Source organism: Gekko japonicus, unplaced genomic scaffold (genome assembly GCF_001447785.1).
Source record: "Gekko japonicus isolate JY-2015 unplaced genomic scaffold, Gekko_japonicus_V1.1 scaffold1853, whole genome shotgun sequence".
Taxonomy (NCBI): domain Eukaryota; kingdom Metazoa; phylum Chordata; class Lepidosauria; order Squamata; family Gekkonidae; genus Gekko; species Gekko japonicus.
In genome coordinates this window covers 178678-205061 of record NW_015171559.1, presented here as the reverse complement: position 1 = coordinate 205061, position 26384 = coordinate 178678, and the positions used below count along the sequence as shown (strand labels likewise).

At 40.7% G+C, this 26384-nt stretch overlaps 1 protein-coding gene across 3 annotated transcripts in view; it reads left to right on the top strand.

Moving 5' to 3' along the window:
• The window catches only part of ATF7IP (activating transcription factor 7 interacting protein), a 133174-nt gene that overhangs the window by 1807 nt on the left and 104983 nt on the right, over positions 1-26384 (top strand). Inside the window, exon 1 of one of the 3 annotated variants that reach the window (XM_015419727.1) lies at positions 624-656. The exons of the other annotated variants lie outside the window; for them this stretch is intronic. The gene's annotated coding sequence lies outside the window, so the exon portion shown is untranslated. Of the gene's footprint in view, positions 1-623; positions 657-26384 lie in introns of those variants that run through there. 3 annotated transcript variants of the gene reach the window in all.

The following is a 26384-nucleotide window of genomic DNA, read 5'->3' as shown; positions in this document are numbered from 1 at the left end:
GTTATATTTTGTGAGTATTTTGAAGGTATTTCTTTTTTTAAAAGCTAGGTAATCACTTTTTCCCTCCATTTCGTTTTCCTGTTGTCTTTTATATGATGAATTTTATCAGATGTGGAGAAATATGTGTTATGCTGTAACTACTCTGAATTCTGGACAAAAGTATGTGTGTTCATGAAATTTACAGTAGATGACCTTGTGCCAAGTGAAATGGGGTAGATAATATTGTCCAGTGCAAAGTTTAAAGCAGTGACTTATGTAAAGCTTCAAACTGCAGACATGATCCTTGTCTGATGGATACTGTACATGTGTGTGCAGGGAATGTACATTAACTTGCTTCCATGCGGGTGTACTGCTTAAACAGGGCTTAAACAGCTTCAGCCTGTCATCCATTGAAGTGCATGTGTGGCCACCAAACAGTTATCTGGAAAGGGAGGTCTGTGTGGTTCAGGAATGGGGGAGGGGAAGGCTAGGTAGGGGATACAGGAAGTGTGCACAAACACCTCCCATTTTACATAATGGCTTGGTGTGACAGCCATTTCTGTATGTAGAGAAGGGAGAGAACAGGTTTGTGCTGTGAATTTGGGGATTCCTCAATGTGTGGACACTGCAACTGTGATGGGTGCATATGTTCCTGTGGCTAGTTTCCTAAATGAAAGGTAGATTGCTAAATGAAATAACTGTTGAAAAAACTAACTTTCAATTAAATAACACAGTTAAACTTGGTTGGATTAATACAACAAGAAGAGTTTATCTTGGATTTCTGTTCTGTTATTGTTGATGAGTTTTGTGCTGTTTTCTCCTATTTTGCAGTACTTGTAGCAATTAATTTCATATTGTGTATCTAGTGTTTTAGTATTTGAATTTAACATTTTTAGTTGTTAATATTTTGATGTTTGTATTGTAATCTGCCCAGGGTGTTCTGTATAGCAGGGCAGCGGTACAGATAATCTAAATGCATATAAAGCAAAGAAGTTGAGTATTAAATTGTTTGAGATTAATAAAAGTTTGAAAGTATTTGAGGATGTTGCTTTATGCTGTCACTTACAGAAGAGTACAAGCTAACAGTATACGTACACTATAAACATTGCCTGAATGTATTTCATACATAGCAAAATGTAATATATAGGAATGCAAGAAATTATGTTGAAAATAGGAGGCTGCTAATTTGTATGGTCACATGTAAGCAGATTTATTTATGGTGTTATATTTTCATTCCTCTCTTTCTCTAAGGAGCTCAAGCCAGTATATGCTTATTTCCCATTCAGTCTTTCAACTCTACGAGGGAGTCTAAGTTCAGAGACAGTAATAGGCCCAAAGTAACCCAGTGACTGAATGAGGTCATATCTCCATGTTCTATTTTCTGTGCTATGTTACATTTTAAATTCTTTTATTTACAAGGGCTGCAAAATTAAATTGATTTAACTTGTAGATTAATTAGCTGGATTTTATTTGAGGCTTCGGCAGCAAGCCTATCAGTTTTCTCTTCTATTTGCTAAACACGTTGAAGGAAAAATTCTTTTAAAACATAACTTTCTTCCCATTTACAGCTAAAATTACAGATGTATTGAATTTTGGAGTGGAAAACTGCAGTGACATTCTTTCTCTTAATTGCACATGCCCTAGTGAAGCTCACATTGCTCAGTTGAGTTGCTGTTGGTTACTTTTTTAAAACCTGCATTTGTGCAGTGCTGGGAGGATTTTGACCTTTTTCCTTTTTTGCAATCTATTTTGGCTCTTGAGTATTACTGTAGGTCTGATCTAGATTCCTGGATTTGTGGAATAAAATATTAATTTTTTAGCGTGCATGTCAACTTTTGTTGATTTTTAAATTACAGTTTAATCAGACACTTAACCTATGTTCTTCAGGAGTCTCCAAACTTTGGTTTGGCTTCCTTGTCACTAAATATGAGTTGCCCTTCTTACTCTTCCCCAAAACTTTCTAGTTTGCATAGAACTTGGTGTGAGTATCAGGGTTTTCTGTCCTTTATGTTGGATTCTGGAGAAAGGTAAGAGACAGTGGAGAGTGTCTTCTGAGCAGTCCAATACATTACACTAACCACTACACCCACCGGCTGAAAGTGCATTGTTTCATAAAATGTATTAATTAAAAGCTTTCTTATCTCAAAGTCAAGGTGACACACAATATATTAAAAATACAAATCAACCTATCAGTAATTAAGATTAAATTATCAAGAAAGTATCCTTGTTCTTTCGCTCTTGCATCTTTCCATTCTCATGTGTAGAACTCTGTCCTTTATTAAGGCCACAACTAGCATATTCTGTGGTAGAATTCTCCATTATATCTGACATGTCTTATTTCACCTTTGTGAAACAAAGATTCTAGGCACAATAACCTACAGCTGTTCAATTCAGTACTTGTCTGAGTCCTTTTTTATCTGAGTAGTATTTTGATAAATTTGATATACCCTAAATTAGGGGTCCCCAACATTTATGAGCCTGTGGGCACCTTTGAAAATACAGGGTGGTGAGCACTGCCACAAAATGGCTGCTGCAGCAGGTGGAACCAACCACAAAATGTCAAGTAACTGGGTTATACGTAACTCTAATAGCAATTTTTCACTATTTCAGATACAAGCTCTGTTTAACAGAATACTTTTTAAAATGAAAACACAGTTTAAAAATATATGCACATAGGCTACCATCAGGCACTCAGTGAATATTCTTGTGGCATGGTGGCGCTGCTGCTACAGCAACATTTTTAGAAATCTGTTAAGCCAAGCAGATCTCCAATGGCCAATCAGAAGCCCTTCTGAGCAGAAGTCCCATCTGGTCCCACTCACGTTCTAAAAACATGGGTACCACATTGGGGACAACTTCCCTAAATAAATGCCTGTTAAACCTCAGCAAGGTTATTGAATAATTTTCAGGGTGCATTTAGTTTTAGAGCGTGTGTTGTGTTTGGATATACAGCTATCCTTTATTATGTATTTTGATGCAGTTTATTGAATCTTTTGTAAAGCAAAGCTTTCTTAATATTACTCTGAGAGAAAAATATTTTGTATTAATTTTATGTGGCTGTACGACTGATTTAAATGTTTAAGTAGGGCCGTAGTTCCAAAGTCATTGTTCTATGGATTGGTTTGCATTAAAAACTAATAATGTACATCACAGGAACATAAGTGAAAATTCAGATATGTTCCAGAATGAGTGTATGGTCTCACTTGTATTTAAATATTCATGTAAACTTAAATCTTTGTAACAACCAGAGGATCTGAAGATTCTACCAGACCTCCAGATAGCCTTCCTTAACTGGTTCCGAGTGGATTAAATTAAATTAAAGCTCAGAATACTGAGCACCTGTATTTGCTGGTGGTCCAGTAAAGTCCATAATTCAAGTGAACCATTCGATATATTGGATACAGTTCAGTTCAGTAACCTAATCTCAATCTACATACTATGCTTTCTATCCAAACAGTTGGATGCAGCTGGGACTCATTACTAGGTATATAAACTAGGATTCCCAAACCATCTTGAGCCTGTTGGCACCTTTGGAAGATTGAGAGGTGGGGGTGAGCAGAACCCCAAAATGGCTATTACATGAGGCAGAACAAAACAACCATTGGACACTTACCGTGAAGGGTCCTTCTCTTCTGAGGACAGGAACATTAGAACATAAGAGATGCCAATGTTGGATCAGGCCAAAGGCCCATCCAGTCCAACACTCTGTATCACACAGTGGCCAGAAATACCAGTGCCATCAGGAGGTCCACCAGTGGGGCCAGGACATTAGAAGCCCTCCCACTGTTGACCCCCCCAAGCACCAAGATGACAGAGCATCACTTGCCCCAGAGTCCCTATCTACACCTTGTGGCTAATAGCCACTGATGGACCTCTGCTCCATATGCTTATCTAATTCCCTTTTGGACATCTCCATGGGTTATTCCCACCGTGCCTTTAGGAAGGCAGGAAATAGTTTTTTCCACTTCCTGTTGGCACCTTTGGAATAGCCCATCTTCAGTTCTGGGACTCCGAAAGCAGTGCCTGTAGCCTGAAATACCTGGCCTTGCCCTATAAAATATAACTTTGAACATTAACCCCAACAAATAACAACCCAACTCTGTAGGATAGAAAACCCCAGAGTGAGAATAATAAGAAGAAGCGAAAGAAGAGTCAGCACAGAAGAAAAGAAAACAGAAAGATGACAGTGGGAGGGCCAAGATGTCCTCCTGTCCTTAGAGGAGAAGGACCCTTCACGGTAACTGTCCAATGGTCGTTCTCCCTCTGAGGTGGAGGACATCTCCATGGGACCTCCCCGAGCAGTGTCCCTCATTTGGGTGGGTCGTCATCTTCCTCCAATGCTACGACATGCTGAAGAACTCTTCTCCCGAATGCTGCATCTGCAGATGCCACTGTGTTGATCTTATAGTGCCTTGTAAAGGTAGAAATGGAGGAACATGTAGCTGCTTTACAGACTTCCTCCACCGAAGCTCTGTTAGAAAAAGCTGTGTTGGTCGCTGCACTTCTCAGTGAATGTGCCATGATGCCGCTGGGAACCTTGTATCCCAAAGCCTCTACGCCTCTACCAATGCCGGATTTCAGAACTGAACTGATCGTAGACCTGGACATCTTTTCTCCCTTGCGCGGAGGAGAAATGCTGATGAACATGGACTCAGTCTTTCGCCAAGATTCCGTCCTTGCAATGTAAATTTTGAGGACCCTTTTCACATCTAAGGTATGCCAGAGATGTTCCTTAGTGAAAGCGGGAAACTGCTTGTTAACCCCAGGCTTGTCCCAACTAGAACGTAGTTGGTGCTCGAAGTACTCTGGAAAGGGAAATACCTTCTCTGTGCACTCCTCAGGAGGAAAGAACTCCCTGTTGCCATCTGATTTGGATTTAAGTTTAGCCCTGGCTGTCTTCTGATATTCAGAAGCAGGTACGTCATGCAGCTCTAAAGTCTTAACCGCCTTAGTTAGTAGGTATTGATAGTCCTCAGCCTTGAAAAATCCAATGGACTGTTCAGGAAGCTTCAGCTCCTCAGTCTCGTCCTCAGATAAAAACTCACCCTCTTCCCTGTCTTCAATGGAAGAGGCAATAGATTCTAACTCCTCCCCCCATTGTTCCTCTAGGCCTTCTAGGAGGGGAAGCCTTTTTTGCTGCCTTGATGGGCCAGCTAGCAGGGAAATTCATTGCAGGACTCAGGTGAGGGGTCTCCTGCTGTGAAACCTCGGGCCTAGTATTTACCTTGGCCATTTCCTGATGGATAGACTGCCTAATGAACTCCATCAGCTCAGCAGGGTCAATCAAAACCGCATGGTCCAGGGGCTTACCCGTCTGTGCAGCACCTTGGGCTGGTTGCACCAGGGTTGGAGATGTGGAGAGATGTCTCTGTGGCTCCCAGGATCGCCCCCGCAAGAGATCCAAGGCTTGAGGCCGGGTCTCCAAGATGGCTGCCGCCCGCCCGAAGACACACCTGGAAAATGGCGGGCTCATCCTCCTCCGGCTGCCAACGGTGCTTCTGAGTGCTTTGTGCCGCTGCCTCTTCTCTGGCAGCCAATGTTGGGGGCGCACGAGCAAGCCACGAAGGCTGATCGGCCCCAAGGTCTTCTTGCGCTGCCGCTGATGTGGCACGCGCCTCTCCCTCGTCGCCCAAGGAAAAAACCTCGGGAAGCTCCTTTGCCGCCATAGCGGCTGAGAACTTGTCTTCGGGTCTATGGACCCCTGTAATCTTCACTCCAAGGTAGGAGTAGAAGAAAAGGGAAGAAGTGAAGTAGAGGAAAAAGAAAGGAGAACAGGCAAGACAAAGGCTGTGAAAAGCGAAAATGAAGGTAAACTCTAAAGTACAGCTAAGACTAGCTAGACTGTGCTGCTACTCCCTAGTGAAGCAGGAACAGAACTGAAGATGGGCTATTCCGAAGGCGCCAACAGGAAGTGGAAAAAACTATTTCCTGCCTCCCTAAAGGCATGGTGGGAATAACCCATGGAGATGTCCTCCACCTCAGACGAAGAACAAAAAATGGCTACTTCCAAGAGACAGAGTTTAATAGGATATCTCTCTTTGCACTTCCACGGAAGCCTGCAGGGAAAATAGAGCCACACACTGAGTAAGGAAAGCCTAGGTGCTTACCAGTCCTCACGATCTTCCAGTGCCTGGCTGTTATTGCAGCTCTGGAAAACCCTTTCATTTGAATGTGGGCAGCTCTGTCCAATTTCTGTAAAGCTCAGTGAGTGCCGGGGGGAAGTATCAGTGGGCACCATGGCACCCACTGGTGCTATACTGGGAAATCTTGATATAAACTTTGAAATAACTCCTTTTTTCCCTATAGGAAAGAAGACTTTATCAACCATTAGACGAGTCATGTAAAAATGCTTTCAATAGAATCTGTCCAGGTAGATTGCACACCAGATGCTCAGTTATCTGCTAAATTTCAAAGGTCATCACTTAAAGTTACTATGTAGGCTGGATAAGATGAGCTTTCCTCACTGTGTATTATATTTACATTGGCTTGTTTCAGTTTTAACACCAATATTGTATTTTGCCACCATATGAGCTAGCCTTCTATATCCTTTTTCCCATCATAAACTGGAAGGTAAGTAATTATTTGTGCAGCAAACCACAGTTCGCTGTAATACTAGAATCAGCAAGCTGTAGTTTGTACTTTGTGGCAAAATCAATCATCTTCCCATTTACTTGGATTCCTCCAAGTACTGTTTTCACTTCCCTTTGACCAGTGCTTTTCTCATATTGAACTCTGTCACATCTATATCTTGTCTTCTTCCCAAGGCATTCAGTTGTACATTGGGTTATTGCATTTTACACATACTGCTAACCTGTGAGGTAGGCTAAGAGGGAGAATCTTGTGTAAGGTCACATAGTGTGTTTGGTTCAAGTGTGATTTACCTGCCAGCAGTTTGCAGAATCTTGTACTAATTATATGTGTGAGAAATTGCCATGTTTAAAACAGGAACTAAAGTAAGCATATATATAAAAAAAAACCCTTGAAAATCTGCATTTCTGCCTATATGGACATTCAATTATATTCAGATTGTTATGCTGTGAACAAACTGCATGATGGTTGCAGTTTCTTTACACCTGATGCATAGAAACAACTAACAGACTGCACTCCCGTAACAAGTATTTTATTAACATGTTGTGAAGAGAGCTTCTAAGAAATATTATCTACATTTTTCTCAACTTGTTTTGAGCTCAAGTTGTAATGTTGGACACTGTTGTTTGGAAACAGTAGACTAAGGTCATATACAGAAACATAAAATGTTGAAGTTATAGTTTTTGGGGAAATTTTAAATAAGAGAACAAATTCTGTTTGGTGTTGGAGAGCAAGTCTAGAAGATGAGAAATAAACTGTAATCAGATTTAAACAATCTTATCCGCCTTGACTGTGAGAGAGACAGACTATAAAGTAAATAAAACTAAGTAAATATGATTTAATTACAAATATATTTTAAAAAATTGTAGCTCAGGTCACCGAGCACATTGCTAGTAGCAGAATAAATGCTTCTTGTGTTTTTAAGTGACATTTTATTTTTTGTGTTCTATACTGCGGAGAGCATGTATTTAAAGCCCACTGAGCCTTTGGGTGACTGTTTTTGCAGCTTGCTGATTGGAGGAGCAGGGCTCCCCCTCCCCCAACTTTATGTTAAGCCTCTCGGATTATCTGCAGTCTGCTTTAGAATTGCCTTTTATGGGCATGTCTGCAGTACATGCTCACCACAAACCACTGCTGATCTTGGGCTTCTGTAATGTGCAAGCAGCAGTGTTCATCTGCATAAAAATGTCATAAGCAGCATGGGGATAGCCTGGTGTTACACTTCCCTTGCCCCCACCCACACCACACTTTCAGGACAAAAGTATTGTGGATACAATGTGAGGGCTGTCTGTATCTCACACCCTCAGTATTTCTCCAGCTAAACCAGTTTTTGCCCAAATTTATCATACTAGTTGAATTTTTTAAATTGTGCAATTCTAAACCATTGTTCCTTTCAAAGCTCATTGACTTCAGTGAACATTCAAATGTACCACTGCTGAAAAAACAGATTTCATGAAAATTTTTTACTGCACACTGCTTCTGCATATTTGAGTTTAAGTGTCTGTGTACATATAGTTTGACTGGCATCATGTATCAGTAAAGGCAGAACTGGATGTTGCTTTGAGAACTCTGACAAAAACCTATGTTCTGCTGAGACCAGGTGACATTTACGGGGGAAGTTTTTTTAGGTAGGGAAGGGTGTTTAATCCTGCCTGCACCTCTAAGATTACTTACCCCCGCCCCCACCGTTTTTCAGCGACCTGAATTCACAGTTTGTGGGGGGGGGGGGGGGGGGACGGGACTGGAGCAGCATTGCTCGGAAGGACAAGGTTATGCTAGTGTTCCTCTCTCCACATCTTGTGGAGAGCCATATTTCCAATTCCAAAAGACTACCATGTCCTGTGGGAGCCAGTTTTGTGTAGTGTTTAAGAGTGGCAGACTCTAATCTGGGGAACCGGGTTTGATTCCCCACTCATCCACATGGAGCCACCTGGGTGACCTTGGGTCAATCATAATTCTCTCCGAGCTCTCAGCCCCACCTTCCTCACAGGGTGTCTGTTGTGCTGAGAGGAAAGGAAGGCAATTGTAAGCTGCTCTGAGACTCCTTCGGGTAGTGAAAAGCAGGGTATAAAAACCAACTCTTTTTCTTCTGTGCTAGCCTATAAAACATAGTGTCGTAGTACTTTTTTAAATTCACAGAGTACCTCTGTGCATGTAGGGTTGCCTATCCCCACCACTGTTGAACTTTAGCCAGCATCTTTGTATCTGGCCCTTGCTTGAGGCAGCTCAGGGAAGAGACTGAGATTGGCAAGGTGCCCAGAGGGGGAGTGCAAACTGGGCACAGAGAAAGGGGATTAACCCCCTCCACACACACACTTTTGCCAGCTTGTTCTTTTCCCAGGTGGCTGCCATGGTGGGTAGATTGTTGCGGCTAGCTTGCTCTCCTCCTGTCAACTCCCTCAGTGTTGGGATGAGTGTACAGAGGTGGCAGAGTAGTTTGGGGAGTTGTTGGAGAGGACAGGCCCTTTCAACCTTGTCATGAGGCCAGCAGCTCAGGGAGGCTTGAAGGTTATCTATTCTCCATTCCCTCTGATAGTAGTTCTTTTAATGAGAGAACCACCTGCCAACTAGAAGCCCTTGTGGGCAGTGGCCTCCACTTTCCTGGAACATTGGGCAGGTGCCACATTGTGGAATGGTGCTCAGATGAGCCATAGGTGGCTCATGAGAAACTGAATATCACTGTCTTATACATTCCTTCACCCTCTGATCTTCCCCTGTGGTGCATCTCTGGCCCTACACTAGGACTGGGAAAGAAATACCGGGCTGGAAGTTGGAAGATTGATCTATGTCATTCTCCAGTTAAGTCCGCTTCAATTCTGGATAGTCTCGTAGAGGATTTTTAGAGGTAAAGGTAGTTCAAGTACTTTGCTGAAACTATTCTGTTTTTACCACTTTCAGGTAAACCATTTAAGCCATTTTTAAATAGATCTAACAGACATGAAGGCACACTTCAGATTCTTGTTGTTCAGCTATTTTATTTCATAATATAAGTACTAAAAATAATAAGATTTAAGTTGCCTAATCTGACATTAATGAATTTCTGCCTACATGTGCAGTGCTGAGACTCATCAGTTTTTAGATGTGGTGCTATGAATTATTTTAGGCTACATCCAGACCAAGGATTCTGCTGTGAATTCATAGGAACTTTGTATGCACTTCTCTGTATTTTGCGTCTTCTCCCTGCTGGGCTTTTTGAGGGCTTAAAAAGGGAGCTGCTATTTTGCTATAAAACAGTAAGATAATGATTGCTTGCCATAATCTGTTTCCTCTGAATTTTTCTTTAAAAAAGCAAACCTTTTTAAAAACAGCCATTAAAAAGCCCTCCAGTGGTGGTGGTGGTGGGAGCAGTGGCCACCAGGGGGAGATGGAAGACAGATGGTCCCAGTGTGAACAGGACTTTTTAAAAAATGACTTTTCCCATCCAGATATTGTACTAACACGCTTGCACTGTATTTAATGTTGCCAAAAACCTGAAGAAAATAATGTCCTGCCCCTTTAACAGAGAAATGGGTGGTTGAAGCTTTTTTTGAAAAATGGGTTTAAATAACATCCCTTCAAAACCTGTTAAAGGATTAGAACGGTTTTTCTCAAGGTTGTTTGTAGCCCTAAGTATTCTTTCTGGAAAGATCATATGACATCAGGATTGAAAGATAATGTATTAAGGACAGGGAAAGCCTCGAAATGGACAACTGGGGGATGATTTGTGGATGTTAATTTTTTTTTAAAAAAACACTGCAGTGGAGCAAAACTTCTGTGTGGTTGTATTTGTAGTATTTCAGAGCTGGGGTAGCAAAGTGGTTAAGAGTAATTTGAAAGCCTGGATGTTTCTTGTTCAAATTCTACCTCTGCCCTGAATTCACTGTGGGACCTTGGGCATGCTCTTGTATCTCGGCCTTTGTATCAAATGTGCAGTGCAAGGGTATGCATATGATGCCTTGAGTGTTCAAAGCACTTTATAAATCACTGTGGTGTTAATTCATGCAGGGTCAAGTCCTTTTAACTTCTGGAATAATTGTTTATTTGAATATCTACCTTATGGCAGAGGAATACACAATAAAGGTATGCTAAAAATTGGTAAAATCTGCCTACCCCTGACTACAGAAAACACCCTTAACTTAATTAAATAACAGGGTGAACCTCCCTGATGCCTTTTATGGTAAGACTTTAAATAATTGTTAGTAACTTTTAAAGTTTAGGATTTCCCCCTCATGAACTTAATGCTTTTAAAATGTCCTTACAAAGACGATCTTTCACATAGCTGGTGTGGGATACAGAAGGAGTATTCTGGCTTATGTGGCTGGGAAATCAATTACGACTACAAATATGTAAACCGTTTCTGTGCTTGTATCTGGTATAATAGTTTTCCACCTTGGTGAACTTGTGTCTTGTGGATGGGAGCCTATTGTGAATTTTTTAATCAGTACAGTTACAGAGAATGGTCTGTATTTAATTTGCAGTTGAAAAGCTGGTTACCTGTTTCCATAACCAGCATTTTAAACCAAGGTTCTATAGTATTTTATAATGCAGAATGGTCTTGTACAGATTTTCTGAAGTTTTGTTCTTAAAGACCTGAAGCCAGGCTCCTCCTGAGCAGCATTCCAGGTCTGGCAGTAATATTTGGCTGTGTTCCAGTAGTCAATAATATGCGACATGGAGTTGCAGGATTCGGAACAGGATTGGACTGTTATATCTGAACGACTGGCTCAGACAAGCTTTATGCCTTTTGAGTTTTCTGCTTGTAGCCCTTGTGCTCTGAGAAACTGCAATATCTCTGCTGCATGTATACTAAAAATTATGTGTATTCTGCTCTATAAGGAAGGAGGTGCTTTGTGACAAATGCTTTACACTGCTACGTTGTTACTGGCTGATGTTCAGTGCATAGTGCAGCCATTTTAATCACACTTTCAGTGCTGCTGAAACAGTGCAGTCTCAAAATGGCTGACGAAATGTTATTTTGAGCAGTTTAGCCTAGCTGTATGCTAATGAGCAGATCTGGTGGAGTCACATGTTACAGTTTCAGAGGTAAGAAACAATTCTACTTTTTGTTTTATTTTTTGATAAGCAATTCTGGATGTATATACAAATGCGAGATAGTAAAACCCTGAATCTTGGCAAAGTAATATTTTAGTTTGCAGCTTTGGAGGAAGAGGAGTTTTATGCATTTAACATTTGGGTAAGTACATATTCCATTTCACAAGGACTGTAAAAGTGATTGTGATGGGGTCAAAGGTCACATGCTTGTAAAAGTGCTATGACTGTGTGTAACCACCATTTTGAGTTCTTGGTGTCAGCTGGTCTTTGCTAATCCTTTGTATTAAACTTGCTGCTTCATTTTATGTATTGAACCCGCTGATTTTTGACTATATGCAAAAATGAAATATAAAGAATGAAACAATGTTCAGCATTTTTTTTCCACTTGAATTTTGAAGACGTAGATTATAGTAGTCTCAGAAAATACAGACTAACCGTTTTTAGGAGTAGCGATAACAGGATGTATTCATACAGTATTTCTGGTTAGAAATAATCCATTAATTTTTGGAATTTGCTGTATTGCAAGCAGTATTAGAAAAAACCCTGTTTGGTTTTTGGCCCTTGACATTTAGATATTAGTTTAGCTGAGTACACAAAAAATGATGACCTATGATTTTTAGTTTGCTATAACACCATCTTGAAGATTTTCATCGCCTTAGGGCATGGAGTAAAGAAAGAGGTAAGCGACTGCACAAGCTCATGAAGGGAGTATTTTGCCAGTATTGTGCAGTGGTTTGTATGTTACTCTAGTATTTGTGTTGAGATTCCCATTCTTCTGTGAAGCTGGGTGATGTTTTGCCAGTCACATGCTCTCAGCCTAACCTGCCTCATAAGGTTGTTGTGAGTCAATAAGGGTGAAGGGAGAAAAATCTATGTGAATCTGAATTCCTTGGGGGAAGGGTGGAATAACAATGAACTAGATAGTTGTTTCAAAAGGATATGGTGTACTTCCCTTTCTCAATTCACATGGGCAGCAGCTTTGGCTCACTGATCTCAAAACACACGTAGATTATTGAATAAGATAGCAACAAAAATAGACTTTTAGTGAAGGTGTCTTTGAACCTAAGAGATATAGATAATACAAGGCCTATACTGTAAGGAAGGTAACTAAGTCATGGTTTATTATTGTCCGGACTGGCTATCTTTATCCAGAAACACATCACTGCTAACAAATGAAATGTATGTTGCGTATTACTGAGCAATACATGATTTACATCTGTTAATTTAAAAGCTAGTTTCCAATGTTGTCGCACTCTAGTAGGACCAACAAACAGAACCTGAATAGGAGCAGGCTTGATTATTAACGGCTGAAGTCAAAGGAGCAGGAAATAAGCTTAGTTCCCACCCTAGTGGTGTCTCTGGGTGCATCTTTAACTTAAAATAGTTACATTTCTTTTGTTGAAAAGAAAAATGATGCACTTGGGGTGAAATCTTTTCTTCTGGTGGTAGATGGGTAGGGAGCAACAGTGTTTCCTTTCTAAAGCCACCTCTGGACTTGTGGGGGGAAGGGGTATATTAGCATGTGTCACTTAATTTTCAGGGTCTGGAGGCTGCTTTGTTCAGGTAATTGACTTTCCATTTCTCCTTATCCACGAACTCTTAATATTTTTCAATTTGTGCATAATAAAAAGCTAATTTTTACTAAAAGCTACTCTTCAGTAGGCTACAAATAAGACATAGTTCATTAGGCAGATTTACAGGGAATTAAATATGCCTAATTAGTATTTGCAAAATGGGTATTTTTAAACTAACAGTGGTAATCTGCATAATTTTTGCTTTGTGATTGAGTACATATTCTTGTAATAAAAATTAAATGCACAGTAGAAAAAAATGTGCTGTAGCAGAACTGAAACAGTTAAATAGTATTAAGAACTGTTATAGATTGTTCCAATTGTCTCAAATATTTTGTGCAAGTTGACAGTTTTTTCCTCCCAACAGTATCTTTGGAGTGAAATCCAGAATTGCTGTTTGTTCTATAAACAAGAGAGAATCTTTTACTCCAACTCAATAAATGTTCAGTGAACTTTGCCAGTTCCTCTGTGAAATTCTCTAAGCAATTAGCTAGCTTTCATGATGAGATTGACAGTGTTAGAAATAGAACATCTAGATAATTTTACAAAAATGTCAGAAGGATTTAATATTTTAACTTTTGTTGATGCATAAATCTAGAACATTCTATAACATCTGCCAGCTGATGGCAGCAAGGAGGTAATTATCAAGGAACAAGCTAGAGTGGTTTTGCTTTGTAAACCGTCACATTATGGTTCTGAGTCAAGTATATTCTCTGTATCATACAGGTAAGTAGTGCTGTTTTTCCTAAACTTGCACTGTCACCTTTCTACAGCAAAATGTCACTGGGGGATTGTTGTAAATATAAGAAATATTTGTTATACTTTATACCTGTTTTACTGATTTGTGTGTGTGTGTGTGTGTATGATGCAGCCAAAGTTAAGCACTGTACTGAGATCCACTGTTTTTTGTTAATGAGCAAAAATGTTTTCATCCCATTCGGATCGTTGGAGCTCGGTGTTTAATTTTGTCAACATCCATTATCAATAGTAGAAGCATAGGTACCTATGTTAACCTAGATCTTTGTCACTGGGTGCCTCTTTACCAAATGTATTAACTAGGTCTCAGTGCTTTCTCTCCTAACCTTATTCCACTTTATTTTAACAATATTTTCATTCACTATGTATGTTTCTGAGAGTTTTTAAAAAACATCTCCAAGCTTCAGTGCTAAACAAAACACAAACATTGCAACACTTCAGTCTGGTATCATGTCGTTCTGTAGGACAGCTGATGGGATCTCTGCTAATTATTTCACTTGCCAATAAAAATAAATGCTTTTATTCATGAAATATTTTTCTCTGAAATAATAAGGTTTGTTAATAGTAGTGGAGGATCAGTTTGCTGTGTACTGTCTGGTTCTGGTGTTGGCATTGTTCTACCCCCCACATACACTAATATTCAGTCTTAGCACTGAGAACCTGACCATTGCATGACTGGGTTTGAATTGAATAGCTATCTGAAATATCAGTTTTAATATCATACCCATTGAGGATTGCTCAAGCATATTTGTGATGTTTGAGAAAATCATTTTCCCTTTCAGTAGTTATTTTTTGCTCTCTCCCTGGATTGTTGCAAGCAAATAAATGGAGGAATCTACCTTTTCTGGATTGATTTTGCGGGGTCCACTTGGATTTCTTAATTTTTAAAACCCCCCCCCCCCCATGTATTCATGCACAATATTCCTTGCTGGGTACATCCTGAGTTTGTTTCAGTTTGATTTCCTTTGCTAACTGATTACATAATTATCACTGAAAGTAGTCATGCACCAATATTGCATTATTAAATTTGGAGAGCATTCTTAACTTTGAAGAGTCTAAAATAAGCATGATTAAAATTGCACATTAAATGTCTCTTCTAATAAACTGGTCTAAAATGATGTCTGAATGTGATACACTCATTATTAAATTCTTGCCTTCTATTAAACACACTGAGCGACAACCTGCTTCTTTTAATGTAAAATAATCAACAGATATGCAATTTGTGATATCAAGAATTGTACAGGGCAATATATATCATATTAGATTATTATGCTGATTAAGAATCTTTAGAGTGCAAACTGAACAACATAAATTTTATGTGACATGGAGAAATACTTTTATTTTTGCACAAGTCTTCAGGAAAGTGGCTTGATCTTGCCATTACAAGAACATGGGAAAATCCTATCTGCTTCATCCAGGTTTCTGGTTCCTCCTGCTAATTTAGGCATGAAAGAAACCATGTAAATAGCTTTTAAAATTCCATTTGGTTTTAATCTGTACTGTGTTACCTTTTTTTGGTAAGCCATCTTGAGCAAAATGGTGAGGTGGGGTATAAGTGTTTAAATAAATAAAACTGTAGCTTTCTGTTCTCTCAAACATCCCACTATGGCGCCTCCTGCTGGGCATGTGATAGTGTCATGCATCAGAGCTGAGGTAATGACCACTTGCAATTAATAGCATTTAATTGGACCCCATACATTATGGTAAATGCTGGAAGCTTAGTAAATATGGATAATTGCTGTTAACCAACTCTTCCTGTTGCACTGGGGAATCCAATCCCAGTGGAAATAAAGGTCCTAAGGGAGAAATCCCCTACTCAATCTTGTGGCTGATAGCCATGAGGGAAATTGATATAGACATGATGGTTTTCTTTCAGACAAGGAATGCGAATTAAGCTTATTTAGTAAAATAAACTAAAAATATTAACTGAACATGGAGACATGAGAGTGTCAGTTTTTTAAACAGTACATGCCACAAGCTTTTCATACTTCTATTATAATTTGGTTAAAAGTTACAGCTGGATGCTGTGGATTAATTGTAAAATCAGTAACAATCTCTAAGTTCCAGAACAGTGTAAGAAAATGAACTGAAAAATCTGGTTCCTATACTGTGCTTAAATAACTGTCCTGTTGATATTTCAACAAACTCTCCCTTTTACCACTCCCCACCCCTGACTGTCAAAACTGAACTCCTATTGGCTGTTCAAAGCACAACTCTCATTGGCTTCTCTATTGCTGCATTGTTTTCTTCCATCTCTACCTATCACACCAATATTCAGGGAAGCCTGTGGGAAATGTCAGACTACATTAGCTTAACAACTAGATTTCAAGTACAGTTCTATCACTTACCAATAAATCTAATTACTTTTCAAGGCTGGTTGAAAAATGTCCAGGATTATTGAGAAACTAATTGTGTTTCAGATACTTCTGAAAAGCATTAGGATGTTTCAGTACCTGCTGCGACTATATTGTTGAAATACAAAAGAATCTTGTGGTACTTTAAAGACTACCAAGTTGTTATAGCATATGCTTTTGTGAGCCAGAGGCGTCTTTGCCAGATGCATGAAGTATTACTTTCATTTGGCAGAAGGATTTATACCAAGGGCTTAAAACAGAATAAGAGAATATAATGGCACAATGAGGAACAATTATTCAAGAATCCTTTTATTATCATTTAGTGCCAGGGGAGCAGGAGGGAAGGGGTTACATACTCTTCTGACTCAAGTGGTATGACCAACTTAACCTTCTCCTGCTCTGGAGAGAAAAAAATCCTTCCCAGTGGAGGACATCTTGATGGGTGATTCCTACCCTCTTATCAGGGAGGCTGTAACAAAATCTTCTCCACTTCCAGTCTCCCTGGTGGGAGTCACCCATTCCCTCAATTCTTTTCCTGCGTGTACCAGGTAGAGCAGTGTAGAATAAGCTGTGCCTAATCTATTTATTGTATTTTCACTCCTTTACCGTTTTTCTAACACTAATTCTTAGCTCCTTTTCTCTCAATTCATTCCGACTTTTTCTCTATTGTACTCTGTCTTGAGTGCTCCCACTAGGAGGCAGCAGGAAAAAAATTGTAATAGGAGGGAGAAATTGGCCATGGCTGCCGATTTCTCAGCTGAACAGAGCTCAGAGCACGTACCTCTACTGCTCCAAATGTCAGATTTGAGGGCAGTGATGGCTTCTTCTCCAAAAGCGAGCAAGAATCCCCCCTCATCGCCAATCCCGGCTTAGTTACCACAGAGACTGCTGAAGAATAGTTGGGAGCCATTTTGTCAGCCATCCTTGAGGCAAAGAAAAGTGAAAGTAAAAAGTGCGCCAAAAAGAGGCACCATTCCTCCGTGTGCTGCATTAGTGACAGCCACTAAAGGAGACCTTGGTAGCTAATTGGCAGGAGGCTGCAGAGTGGGAGTCCCCACAGCCATAAGCCATGCAGGTATACCAGGATGCAGAGAAAGTCATTCAAAATCTCCAGCAGATCATGCAGCAGCAATTGAGCCCACTTCTGTAAACAGGTCTACTCATGAGTAATGTGCAGGGATCAGTACCCTCAATGTTTTCTCTTGAATTTATAAATTTATTCAGACAAACCATGAGGAAGGAGATTGCCAATTTCTGTCAGCGTGGAGTTGATAGATTTACAACCCACTCTAGTCCCTCCTCTAGCCCTTTCCCTCACAGACTAAAGGATATGAAAGGAACACCTTTTACTGGTGGTAGACCTAGCTGGCCACTAGAAAGAGAGATAATTCCCAATGGGATATGGATAGTTTCAGATAGTGAAGTGAAAGAAAGGGCAGATAGAATTCCCAGAACAGTCCGTTAGATTTTTTAAATCAGTGGACTACCATTACGTTCTATCTAAGGCTATAGAGTTGCCAGAGAATCCTTTAGGGGAGGAAACCAGATTCTTCCCTAGGTCTAGTGTGGTGGTGAAGGTGTTCCTCTTTCCAGAATTCTTTGAGAAACAGCTAAAAGCAGGATGGGCAAAACCCATGACCATCAGGCAATTTCCTAGTTTTATCATGAAATTATATGTGCTACCATCTTTCACTAATCACTTTTTTCCGGTTCGTCTAAGTGAACGCTCCAGTGGCAGCGTTACAGTCATCTGGGCTCCTATCTGAGGCTGGCGAGAGCATGATTAGAGACAGGATGGACAAAGAGCCGATTTTGCACTTAAAAAGGCCCATGAAGCCATCACAGTGGCCATCAAGGCTTCTGCAGCTGCCTCAGTAGTCTCTAGGGCAGCTATTGTCTTGACCAGGAAACTTCTCCAGCTCATTTTGGCCAGCAGCAGATGCCTGCTGGAGGGAACTAACAGAGTTCTCAAAGCCATATCATTCACAGCAGATGTTACATTACACTCTTTAATATTTTCATCGAGGGTTATGGCATCGGCAGCAGCTGCCAGAAGAACCTTGTGGCTTCGGGCCTGGCAAGCTGATCTCTATGCAAAAAACAATAGTTATGGCCTATCCATTTCAAGGAGACAGACCAGTCGGAGATGCTGTGGACAAAATCGTAATTGAAACCAGAGACACAAGAAAAAGACGATGCCCAGAACACTAAATCACACTGATAGGAGACATTTTGGAAATTATTCCTTTCATTCTTAAAGAGTTCTTCCAAGGATCAGCAAGGGCTACAGAAGGATGGCCTGGAGCTATTCTAGACAATCTTTCAGAAGAGGATAATTCAGCAACCATTTCAACAGAACAATTCACAATTGGATCTGCCAAACCAACCCGTGATGCAGCCACCACTAGCACTTTCTGAGCCCAGGATATTCAGCAAAAATGACGGATACCTTACTAGCCTCTAGAAAGCAATCAGCCAATCGAATATACAGCACTTCCTGAGTAGAAGAAAGTTATCAGCTCTATGAAACCTAAGATTAAAATGATTTTGTCCTTTCTACAAGACGGACATGACAGTGGACTCAAGGCCTCCACTTTAAAACGTCGGGTAGCAGCCTTGATGAGTGTTTTCTTTATTCCAGGTTATGACTCTATCCAGACACAGCCATGTTTGTTGCTTCGTCAGGGGCGCTGCCCTAAATGATTCACCACAGTGAAACAGATTTTGGGTCCTTGCTAGACACCCAATTGAGTCTACTAAAATAAATTCTGTTTAGATGGCTGAGGACAAAAACCTTGTTCCTTTGTTGATCAAGTCTGAACTGTGTGTCTTCCTTAAAGACAAAGTGGTCATGAGGATGGATCCTACCTTTAAGCCAAAGGTGAATTCCATCTTTCTTAGGTCACAGGAGATTAACCTTTGTTTGTTCTACTCTAATCTTGCCTGTATGAATAGAATGGGAAGGACTAGAGATCTCTTCAAGAAAATTGGAGAAATCAAGGGAGTGTCCCATGCAAAGCGGGCCATGATAAAGGATAAAAACAGTAGGGACCTAACAGAAGCAGAGAGATTAGGAAAAGATGGCAAGAATACACAGAAGAACTATTCAAGAAAGACCTCGATGTCCTTGACAACCACGACGGTATAATCACTGACCTCGAGCCAGTCATCCTGGAATGTGAAGTGAAATGGGCCTTAGAAAGCATTACTAACAACAAAGCTAGTGGAGGTGATGGTATCCCAGCTGAGCTATTCAAAGTCTTAAAAGATGATGCTGTTAAAGTGCTGCACTCAATTTGCCAGCAAATTTGGAAAACGCAACAGTGGCCACAGGATTGGAAAAGGTCAGTATACATTCCAATCTCAAAGAAGGGCAATGCCAAGGAATGCTCAAACTATCGCACAATTGCACTCATATCACACACTAGCAAGGTCATGCTCAAGATCCTACAAGCTAGGCTTCAACAGTACGTGGATAGAGAACTGCCAGAAGTACAAGCTGGGTTTCGAAGAGGTAGAAGAACTAGAGATCAAATTGCCAACATTCGCTGGATTATGGAGAAAGCAAGAGAGTACCAGAAAAACTTCTACTTCTGCTTCATTGACTATGCTAAAGCCTTTGACTGTGTGGATCACAACAAACTATGGCAGGTCCTTAAAGAGATGGGAGTACCAGACCACCTCACATGTCTCTTGAAGGACCTTAAGAGCCTCTTGCTCAGGGTAAAAGAGGAGAGCGCAAAAGTGGGCTTGAAGCTCAACATCAAAAAAACTAAGCTCATGGCATCCAACCCCATCACTCCTTGGCAAATAGAAGGGGAATTCGTGGAAGTAGTGACAGACTTCACGTTCCTGGGATCCCAGATCACCGCAGACTGTGATAGCAGCCATGAAATTAGAAGACGCCTGCTCCTTGGGAGGAAAGCAATGGCGAACCTCAACAGCATGATAAAAAGTAGAGACATCACCCTGCCAACAAAAGTCCGCAAGGTCAAAGCAATGGTATTCCCAGTAGTCCTGTATGGCTGCGAGAATTGGACTATAAGGAAGGCCAAGCGCCAGAGAATAGATTCTTTTGAACTATGGTGCTGGAGAAGACTCTTGAGAGTCCCTTGGACTGCAAGAAGATCAAATCAGTCAATCCTAAAAGAAATCAACCCTGACTTGTTCCCTGGAAGGCCAGATAATGAAACTGAAGCTCAAATACTTTGTCCACCAAATGAGAAGGGAGCACTCACTGGAGAAGACCCTGATGCTGGGAAAGATTGAAGTTAAAAGAAGATGGGGACGGCAAAGGATGAGATGGTTAGACAGTGTCATAGATGCAACTAACATGAAATTGAGCCAACTTCAGAGGACGGCGGAAGACAGGAAGGCCTGGCGTGATCTGGTCCATGGGGTCGCGAAGAGTCGGACTCGACTGTGCGACTGAGCAACAAAATCTTGCCCATCCAGAGGAGAAACTTTGGCATAATTTGGACATCAGGCGTATACTTCAAGTCTTCATTCATAGAACACAGGATTTTAGATAAGCTGATTCCTTGTTCATTTCCATCTTTCCACCAAATGAAAGAATGATGTCAAAATTGGCCATTGGCCGTACTCTCAAGGCCTGTATTATTGAAGTCTATAAAGTTCAAAAGTTAATCATGTCCAGCATTTGCCAGACATAGAAGAGGTCTGTAAGGCAGCCAGATCGTCAACAATATTTTCATTTGTAAGACACTACAAAATGAACATTTATAACTCCATTGGCACAGAGTTTGGAAAAAGAGTATTACAGCACGTTCTTGAGCCACCCAGACAATGACCCACTTGGAAAATGAGGACACTGCTTTGGGAGGTCCCATCAAGGTGTCCTCCACCTCAGAGGGAGACCAGACTATTGGATACTTACCTTGAAGGGTCCTTCTCCTCTGAGGAAAGGAGGACATCTTGTCCCTTCTGAAGTCATCATAATTCTTCACTTTACAGCAGGACCACTTCCTGTCATATTGTTACTCATCTTACTGCTATCAGTTTCTCCTTGTTATTTTTTCACTGTGTTTATGTTATAGTTTAGGAGGTTTATTAACTGCTTTCAGAGTTACCAGCACTGAGGGAATGGGTGGCTCCCACCAAGGAGACAGGAAGTGGAGAAGATTTTGTTCCTGCCTCCCTGATAGGAGGGTGGGAATCACCCATCAAGATGTCCTCCTTTCCTCAAAGGAGAAGGACACTTCATGATAAGTATCCAGTGGTCAATTCTTGGCTCTCTGTGAACAACAAGAAAGCTTTAGGCGTCTGTTTTACCATTGTCTTCCTGACAGAGCACAGGAGGAAGAGTTATACGTCTGAAGGATAGGATTTGTCAGGCTTTGGACAGGCTCATTAAGTTTTTTGGGGGGAGTGATCTATTCTTCTGAGAGAACTCCCTGTACAGCCATAAGAGCAAGTATCCCTTGGCTCCTTAGGTGGTTCCATGGCTGTTGGGAGTACCAACTGTCCATTTCATAGTTCATCATAGTCAGAGAGTTCTGAAGTACTTACCTCATGCAGCCTTCTGCAGGTTAGACAAAGAAAAACATGCTTCTTGCCTGCATATTGGTCCCATCGGCAGCTGGGCTTCATCTATGTGCAACAGCCTTTTTGCAAGGTGGGTGCTGGGGTATGCACCTCTCTGCCGCACCAGGCCAGCAGATGTGTGCCTCAGAATCCTTCCACGATTCCAGATAGTTTTCGTGTTTTTCCCAAAGTCTGTCTTCAGATCCCAGTCCACTGGACAATTTGGGTTTCCCTTATCTTTGTTTATATCATCAAACATACTTGTTACCTTGAACTAATTATTGGAATTGCTCCTTGCAGTTGGACTGTCCATCTTGGGCTCTTTTGGCAGGGTCTGCTTATGAGTGGGATCTTATTCCTCCTGCAGTTTCTGCAGCTAGAGAACATAGGTACATAATATCTTGACAATATCAATTTGATCCATTTTCACGTGCTAAACTAACATTATAGGCTAATCCAGACTTAAAAATTCGGAAGAAATCTTTTTTTATGGAAGGCTTTGACCGATAGGGGGATTTTTACATTGGACCAACTGATATACTACAACGAGTTTTTGTCATTTTCTCAGCTGAGGTCTAGATATAACTTGTCAGCTTCTGTTGAATTGTAATATGTACAATTGGAACATTTGTTGGTATCTACATATGACCCTTTGGTATTGTGTCTCAGCCTTCTTTGCCTCTAGAAACTCTTAATTGAATCTATGCAGAAAACAAAACCTACATTATTTGTCTGTAAATATTTGATGTCAGTTAATATGCAGTCTCAAGAATGAATGAAGTAAGGAGATGAATCACCCTGTTTTGTCAAAGCAATGGGATATGACCTTAAAGTTTATACCTGTTCTTCCATGGATTTTAGGTTGTAACTTATTCAGCAAAAAATATATTTAAGATATACTGGACACTACAGGAACTCATTAGCAAAGGATTGAGTAAAGTGTCCAACTGTTGGAATTGTCACAGGACACACCCCTTAGACATGATTTGGGCAAGTCCAGTCACTTTATTTTTCTGTGAAGAAGTTATTACTCATATAAATATCAATTTTGTATTAGAATCTTAACTGATTTTTTTTTGGATGCTTATGTACTTTTCAACTATCTGCTTGTCTCTTGGAGGCTAACTGATAGTCAGTAGAAATTGACCCTCTGTGCCCTTACTACAGCTAAAAGATTTGTATAACAACATTGGAAAGGTAAATGCCACTTTTGGTAAATCAATGAATTGAGGACCGTATCTCTTATTAGTGTTTGAATGTATGACAAAAATTGCATATGGATTTATTTTTAGAAATTTGGAAACCCTTTGGAAATTTTTGTGTAAGTCTGCTACTGTTAAATTTTTGTCTCTACTTTATGTGCACTTTAAAAAATTTTATTATATTTAATTGCTTGATTTTGAGTTTTTCCTGTTGTAAGAAATAAATTTAAAACTTGGGCAACAGAGGCAACAAACATCGTCAACATCGCACTTGATGCTACTTGTTGGGGCAAACTTCAATTTTTCTGGCAGAACTTAATTATATTCCTGATGCCTGGGCACAGTGTTACCATCAGGTAAAGTTACAACATCAAGCCTGTCTACCCGTCTGTACAATTGCTTATTACAGTCCCCTCATCCCAACAACGCTGCAAAGCTACATCACACTCAAGAAACCATCACTTCCTAAACATCTATCAAAGGAACTCAGGAGTTTACTCTAACATTTTTTTTACAGTTCCCAAAGAGAACTGGGTTTGGAGGGTCATCTTGAACTTAAATCCCTCAGCAAATTTGTTACATACAAAAAATTCAAGATGAAGACATTAAGGTAAGTCAGTTGTAACTGGGGATTTCATAACATCAGGACCTCAAGGAGGCATATCTCCATTTTCTCCCCACACATGGAAGTACCTTCATTTCATCTGGGCAAAGGGATCACTACCCGTTCTGGACCCTGCTCTTTAGGCTTGCATTTGCCCCAAGGATATTCGTGAAACTTATGGTTGTGCTTGTAGCAAGCCTCAAATCCCAGGGTTATCCATGTGTATCCCTAGTTGGATGACTTACTCATCAGATCCCCTTCAGTGGAGAAAGTTTCCAAGACATGCAGTTCACTCTCCAGTATCTGTCATCACATGCCTTCCTCATACATCTCGAAAAGAGTCAGTTGACACCATTGCAACTGGTATCTCATCTAGGAGCAATTGTAGTTTCATTTGAGGGTGGTCCTCTGTTGCTCCACACTTTAGTCAAGCATTTTCTCAAAGGAGCAACACTTTCCAGCCTGCCAGTGGTTCACAGTTTTCCCTCCTGAAGACTTCATGTGGTTCTCCAAGCACTTACAGAATCTCTGTTTGAGCCACTGCAAGAAGTATCACTTAAGTTCTTCGCACTTAAGGTGCTGCTCGTTACGGCCCTTACCTCTGCCAGATATGTATCAGAATTGAAAGCTCTATAGCAAGAGTCTTCTACATTTTCCAAAAAAATGTGGTGGTTCTACGACTAGAATATTCATCTCAAAGGTGAATGCTGTGTTCCACAGGTTTCAGGAGGTGTGTCTTCCTTTCTTCTGCCCCAAAATATCATGCACCAAGAAGAGGAACTGGCATACCTTGGATATGCAAAGTGCCTTATGTGTCTACATTTAGTACACAGCTTCTGTCAGGAGGTGAGATGTTCTGTTTATAGTGTATCATCTAGTAGTCAAGGGCAGGAAGGTATCAAAAGCTTGTCTCAGCAGATGGCTTAAAGAGTGCACCATCTTGGCTTACTCTTCTCAGGAGCTTAAACCTCCAGAACAGATTACAGCTCACTCAACTAGAATGACAGATAGTATGGCTGCCTTTCACTCCAGTGAATCAGTTCTGAAGATCTGTAGAGAGTACACACTTGGGCAGCTACATCTTATTTTGTATGCCATTACAAAATGGACTTGTATGGAGCCACTGATGTGGACTTTGGGCAGCAGTTCCTTCAACAGGGGATGTAAGAGGAACAGAGAGGTCTGTCCATGTGTCTCGGGGGGAAGAACCATGAAGGTTCTTTCTAGTCGAGGTAGAAGATGACATCTTGGACTTGTCCTTGTCTAAGGGATTATGGTTGCTTTTGTGGGATAATAAACTCTCTAATCTCATATTCTTTTCTGCCATGCCCCTTCATTGTTTTAATTTTCATGTTAAGCCCTGTTGAAGGCAGTTAGCAGTGGCATACTTTGTGCTTTCTGTTGAAGAAAGGGGCTCTTCAGTTCAGTCAGTCTCTTCAGGGATGGAAAGAAATGTCGTAATTCCTGTTTTCAGGGATTATGTGAGAAGGAATACCCAAACATCAGGAAGTCCTTCTCTATCTCAACTAGAAGAAAACTTTGCAGTAAGATCAAAGTTCCTTACTTCCTGAGCCATCTTCTGACAAAGTGCCACCCTTCTCCCAGATGTAGACCCTAAAATCAACATCATAGGCAGTGAGGAAAGAACCATTCTTGTCTCTGCATCCTTATTCTTCCCACTCACCTCAGAGTTCTTTTCTACACATATCAGGAATGCAATTTCTTACACTTGAGCTCTGTAGTTTGGATGTGTGTCTTTGACAGTGATGTTCACAAACATTTTGGTGGCACTCATAGTCTCAGGGAATGCATTTTTATTGCTCTACCTAGCCATCCAGAGACTAGGGATACCCAGAAAAGCTTTCTATACCTAGGGGGGAAAGCAGGTTAATTGTCAACCACTCAAACTGTTGTCAGACACTCAGCAGGACAAGATTTGCCTGTTCCATGAAAGGGTAGAGAAGATCAATCCACTGTCAAATCCATCAAGTGTAAGAATTCAAAGTACCTGATATAATTGTCAACCTTTAAGGCTATATAATGGCATGTTTGCATTTGGTCTTTTTGACCTGACTTCATTCTTGACCTTGTCGATGAGTTCTTATTCCACAGCAGTTCCTTGTTTTCCAGAGGACAAGCATTCCAGTTTGTACAGCAAGTGAGCAAGTTGTTCAACTGTTAAAGCCACTGAGAATTTAGTTACCAATGGACATGAATGTGGCAGGGTGAGGAGCTGACTACCAGAAACTTGTTGCTCAGGGGCTGTAGTCCCCAGCAGAAATGCACAAGCCAATAAAGTTGTTGCAACATCAAAACACTGAGACTGGAATGTGTGGCTTTTCAGTCCCATCCCTGTTCCGGTATGCAAAGAGAGCGCAGCAGTAGGAAGAACGTGCTGTTGAGTCACAGTTGATTCATGGGGACCAGATGAGCAAAGGTGTTTTGTCACTGCTGTCCTCTGCATAGCAACCCCTCTCTTTTTTGGTGGCCTTCCATCCAAATACTGACTGTGATCAACTTTGCCTAGCTGCCAAGCTAAGCTGGCCGATTTGGTTTGCTCCATTTATTTTTTGTTATTTCAATTTATTGTTTCAGTTTATTGCTCCATGGCAGTAGAAGTACATGTAAATCACCAAAGGAGTAGAAAATCCAAATCCCTTCAGAAGGACGTCTGCTGTCTTTAGCAAAGACCAGCCTGGCATTGTTAAAAGTTGGACACCTTGGTAGGGATACTAAATGGTCAAGCAAGACTGGC